Source organism: Lactuca saligna, chromosome 9 (genome assembly GCF_052625555.1).
Source record: "Lactuca saligna cultivar CGN05327 chromosome 9, ASM5262555v1, whole genome shotgun sequence".
NCBI lineage: Eukaryota > Viridiplantae > Streptophyta > Magnoliopsida > Asterales > Asteraceae > Lactuca > Lactuca saligna.
The window spans coordinates 167,975,808-167,982,106 of NC_136425.1; positions in this window are offsets into that span (position 1 = coordinate 167,975,808).

Here is a 6,299-nt window from a genome sequence, read left to right on the forward strand (position 1 = left end):
CTAGTAAAGCAAATTTGATTAGGAGATCAACTTCCCAAAACTTTATGGATAGGGACAATAGTGACACCAGAAATCCAGAAAAGCATTCCCTTCCCAATGGAAAGGGATTGGCCATAGTCAACTTGGTTAACCAAATGGTAAAGAGAAAGGCTAAGTCTGAGATAGTCCCATGTAATATTACCTAAGGGTCCATATGTTTCTATTGCCAAAGGAAGGGGATTTGGTTATGAAGCTGCCAAACTTACCTAAGGATGGTAAAGTCAATAAGTTTGACTTTATTTCACGTAAAGTCCATTGTATAACTCTATTAAGTTCCTACTTGGAGTGTCACACCCCCGAACCAGACGGCGGAAACGTCCGGGGGCTGTTGTGACTCAATTGAATACCATCACAATGAATATACATGAAACATAACATTATACATCACCAAGCATTGGAATGATACAACTGGTAGCGTTTACCTCCATTACACTGTCTCAAAATATTACATGCCCAAAAATAAATTGTTCATTGTTACTTAAACAACCGCAAAACATCATAGAGTACAATCCTTTCTTCACTTTATCTGTTACCTGAGAATACAAGTATTTTGGAAAAAACGTCAACATATGAAATGTTGGTGAGTTCATAAAAAATGTTTAAAATCCAATGTTTGTATTGTTTTGAAAACCACCAGAAAATCCGATATTTTCTGAAAATAGTATAGCGTAAAAATATGTGAAGATCCGTGAGTATGCTTGTTTGAATTCTATAGATGTAAGCGTACGAGTTGTGAAAATTCGGCATGTAGTTCGTAAGTGTACTAGTTGAAAACCCTAGGAAAACCCGACGTTTTCCTATCACTTTGCTTTACTTAGTTTGTGTACTGTTATTTCGTTGCGTTAGAGGTGTTCGTTGAGCTCCGGAGGCATTGAGTATACAGTGGGTGGTGAATTGTTGTAACGTCCGTTAATGAAAACGTCCATTCGACAACCGTACTAGCGATCCCTTAGGCGTCACTCGCACTTATTCACACAACTCAATCCTCCCGGACTTGTGTAGTCCCACGACCGAGGAGAAAAAGTGAAGGTGCGAAACCCTCGGTATTTCCCTACGTCGTTCAAGACCATTGCAATTGCGAAGGGCCCGAAGCCCAACCCGCAATCGTGAGTTCCCGACTTTACTAGCAGCACTGAAGGACCCTTGGGGACCAGCAGCATGTTTGCCATTGAAAGTCCTTTTACACGCGGTCGAGTCGTATTAGACCCAACTACATGTAAGCAAGTGTCCTTTGGGCCTAAAGATCATGTCATCGGGCTAGCTAGGCTCGACAAGCATGATTTGCAACTTTTGGGCCTAAGGAGTGTACGTCGACGTATTGAGTAATTCCACGAGAGTAAAGAGTTCCAAGAGTTCCATATGTGTATTGAGCGTTGTAGTGTTAGTAGTTTTGGATTTATTATTGATTCGAGACCGAATCAATTCGTTTGGTAACGATTGTTGGTAATATTGTGTATTGTAATTCATCGAGAGTCGTAGTGTCAATCTTTGTTCACAACGAGTGTATTGAATTATCATTGAAAATTTTCTGTTTACAACCCCTCTTTATTGTGTAAATTTACTTTTTCACCCCTTTTGGTAAAATAATTTCCGGTTTAGTCCTTAAACCATTTTTCTTGACATCTTAGCACCAAAAATTATTGAAATTAATATTTTTCAGCATATTTTTCATTGAAAACAGTTTAAGTCCGTGAAATTGCAGTTTTCTCAGTTGTAACCCCTCTTTTTCGCAATTTTTACATTTTTGGCCCAAATTGGAAATTTTTTGCAACTTTGGACCTTTTTAAATTTGAAAAGCATTTTAAACCTTTGAAAAGTACTTGTGACACTAGTGGTCCATTGTTTTACAGAAAAACACAGTTTTGGCCCTCCAAAACAGAAAATTTCGCATAATGGGCCCTATTGGGCCGAAATTGTCATTTCTAGCCCATTAAGCTTGAAATTTATGCTTTTAATCCTCCAAATAGTATATTTTCAGAAAATACTTTATGGAAACTGTTTTGACTCATCTCACCCATCAGATTTCGAAATATTTCATTTTAGGCCCTTCAACTTTGTATTTTTAACATTTTGTGTCAAAAAAATGAGTTTTTAGCCCAAAATAAGTGTTGTCAAGCCATTTGGCTATTTTTCTTGGTATACTTTGCATGTAGTAGTATATTTTATGCTAGTATAAAATATATCTCGATTTTTAGCAATTCATAACTAGATCTAGCATCAAAATCATACAAAACATACATATAAGCATAGAAATCAACCAAAACATACACATAATGATAGATCTACACCTTTGCTTGTATTCTCCCCCACAAAAACTTATAAAAACTGAAAATAAGGGGGTATGAAGCTCACCTTGGGTGTTGATTCGGTTTTTGAAGAAAGGATGGAAGAAATGAAGTGATTTTTGGCCTTAGCACCCTTTGATGAAGATCTCGAGTTTATGGAGTTTTCTAGGAGTATGATCACCAAACAAACTTGTTTAGAATAAGAGATCTCATGTGAGGGGGAAGTTTTGAAGCTTAGACATGGAAAAACTTACCAAAGGATGATGATAAACTTGAAGAATCCTCTTGAAACACAAGCCAAATTTCGAGATTTTAGATGGAGAGGAAGAGAGAAGTCTTGAGTGATCTAGAGAGAGTTTGTGAGAGATTTGTGTGTGTGTGTGTTGCTTACGGCCGAAACAAGAAGAGAGAGAGAGAGAAATAGACATGAAGTGATACATGCATGGAGATATGAGACATGTTACATGGAAAACCAAGAGATAAAAATGAGGTGGCATGGTAATAGTCAACATCTCCTCTTGGGCTTGTCTTGGGCCGAAAATTTGGAAAGGAAAAAGGTTTTTGGGCTTTTTGCCCCTAAGCCCAATATTAGAGTTAGTTTGAGTGAGTTTTAACCTAAAAAAAATATAATATGATTTTTACACTTTGTTGGGCTAGTTTAGGTTAATCATGGTTCATAATTTTGAATTTATTTCATTCTAGGCCCAATATGGCCCAAAATGTTGAAATAAATAGATGTGGGTCCAATTAGAGCCCATTTAAGGGTTCTAAGCCCATGATAGTCAAATTGGAAGCTTATTGGTCCATTTAGGTCCAATAAGGAAGTCCTAGTCCAAAATGGACCTAATCAAGAACTTCTAGGGTTTCCAATTGCTTGATGTAGTGAATTGGGGTTTAGTTTTCCATTGAGTAAGCATCATACATGCTCTTGAGTTTTTGAATTCAACATTTACTTGAGTATAGTGATTACAAGACACAAAATTTCTAGTTGTGACATCATCCCCCCGTTAGAGGGAATTTCGTCCCGAAATTCTGTTTGAAAGCTAGATTTGAGAATGCTAGAATAGGTGAGGGTACTTTTGCTTCATTTGGTCTTCGCGTTCCCACGTGAATTCTGGCCCACGGTTTGCGTTCCACCGTACTTTCACGATCGGGTTGCCACTTTGCTTAGTACGCTTCACCTCCCTGTCCTTGATTTCAATTGGTTCTTCAACGAACAGGAGATTCTCATTGATTTTGATTTCGTCAAGAGGAATGACGAGTGTTTCATCTGATAGACACTTCTTCAGATTAGAGACATGAAACACGGGGGTGTACACCGTTTAGCTCTGCGGGTAGTTGCAGTCTGTATGCTACCGGACCTATTCGGGCGATGATTTCGAAAGGTCCAATGTATCGTGGGTTTAGTTTTCCCCGCTTCCCAAAACGAATAACTCCTTTCCAGGGCGAGACTTTTAACAGTACTCGATCACCGACATGAAATTCTAAAGGCTTTCGCCGTTTATCAGCGTAGCTCTTTTGTCGGTCACGCGATGCTTGCAATCGAGCTCTGATTTGAACGATCTTTTCCGTGGTTTCACGGATGATCTCCGGTCCCGTTAGTGCTTTGTCCGACGTATGTGTTTTTGCTAGCTGGGTGTCACCTACTTCAGCCCAACATAACGGTGATCTACATTTACGCCCGTACAGTGCTTCGAAAGGAGCCACCTTGATGCTCGAATGGTAACTATTGTTGTATGAGACCTCGATTAAGGGTAGGTGGGTATCCCAAGACTTTCCAAAGTTTATCACGCATGCGCGGAGCATATCTTCGAGCGTTTGGATGGTTCGCTCGCTTTGACCATCCGTTTGTGGATGATAAGCAGTGCTCATGTCGAGGTTTGTTCCCATCGCCTTATGGAGTGATTGCCAAAATCATGACGTGAACCTACTGTCCCTATCCGAGATGATAGATGTTGGTATTCCGTGGAGTCTCATGATCTCTCGAATGTATAAACGCGTCAATCTCTCCATCTTGTAAGATTCTTTAATTGGCAGGAAATGGGCAGATTTCGTCAGTCGGTCGATTATTACCCATATGGTGTCTAATCCATCCGACGTTTTGGGTAGCTTGGTCACGAAATCCATAGAAATCCCCTCCTATTTCCACTCAGGGATTGCCGGTTGCTGTAACAATCCTGAGGGTTTCTAGTATTCCACCTTTACCTTGGCGCACGTAAGGCACTTACTGACGTAGGTCGCGATTTCCGCCTTCATGTTAGGCCACCAATAGTGTTGTTTAATATCCAAATACATCTTATCGGAACCGGGATGAATGGAGTATCGCGTCTTGTGGGCTTCCTTCATGACAACATCTCTAAACCCTCCAAGTTTAGGGACCCAAATACGGTTCATGAAATAGTATACTCCATTCTCCTTTGCCTCCAGGTTCTTTTCCATTCCGCGCAATACTTCGCTTGCTCTATTTTCCGTCTTCATGGCCTCTGACTGGACTACTGCAATTTGAGTGGCCAGGTGAGATTGAATGGTTATCGAGAGAGTTTTCGTACAACGATTAGAGTACTCCTTCCGACTTAATGCATCAGCTACCATGTTGGCCTTGCCTGGGTGGTACTTAATCTCACACTCTTAATCGTTTAGCAATTCAACCCATCTTCGTTGCCTCATGTTCAACTCCTTTTGGTTCAAGATGTGTTGGAGACTCTTGTGATCCGTGAAGACGGTGCACTTTGTACCGTAAAGGTAATGCCTCCAAATCTTTAGGGCAAAGACTACAGCTCCCAACTCTAGGTCATGGGTCGTATAGTTTACTTCATGCGTCTTTAGTTGGCGGGATGCGTAGGCTATCACTCTCCCACGTTGCATGAGAACGCAACCTAAGCCCTGATTTGATGCATCGCAGTAGACTACAAAATCTTCCGTTCCTTCAGGCAGAGATAGTACAGGTGTGCTACAGAGAGCTTGTTTCAAGGTTCGAAACGCAATCTCTTGTTTGTCTGTCCATTTGAATGGTACGCCCTTTTGCGTAAGCAAGGTAAGTGGCTTGGCGATCTTAGAGAAGTTTTGAATGAATCTCCTATAGTAGCCTGCTAAACCCAAGAAATGACGAATTTCTGTGGGCGTTGTCGGGATTGCCCATCCTTCTACAGCTTTGACCTTAGAGGGATCCACATGGATTCCATCTTGGCTGACTACATGACCTAGGAAGTTCACACTCCGCAGCCAGAACTCACACTTGGAGAGTTTGGCATAAAGCTTTTCTGATCGCAGAGTTTCTAGGACTTGTCGAAGATGTTGGCCATGCTCTTCCTTGCTTCGAGAATAGACGAGGATGTCATCGATAAAAACAATGACAAAATTGTCGAGGAACGGTCGGCAGATTCGATTCATTAGGTCCATAAATGCGGCAGGGGCATTCGTTAGACCGAAGGGCATTACGACAAATTCATAATGTCCGTAGCGAGTTCGAAAAGCGGTTTTTGGAATATCCTCTTCCCGGACTTTGAGTTGGTGGTATCCGGACCGTAGATCTATTTTAGAAAAATAACTAGCTCCTTGGAGCTGATCAAGTAGGTCATCAATTCGTGGGAGTGGGTAGCGGTTCTTGATTGTGAGTTTATTTAACTCTCTGTAATCGATGCACATTCTAAAAGATCCGTCCTTCTTTTTGACAAAGAGCACCGGAGCTCCCCATGGCGAGTAACTAGGTCGAATAAATCCCTTGTCCAAAAGTTCGCTGAGTTGGCTGGATAATTCCTACATCTCGGCTGGAGCTAGCCGGTAGGGTGATTTAGCGAGAGGAGTTGCTCCTGGAATGAGGTCGATTCGAAACTCAACCTGTCTCTCTGGGGGTACTCCCGGAAGATCTTCAGGAAACACGTCCGGAAATTCACACGCTACGGGAATGTCTCGAACGTTAATCTCCTCCTTGGTTTTATCCACCACGTGAGCCAGGAACGCCAGATTGTTCCTTCG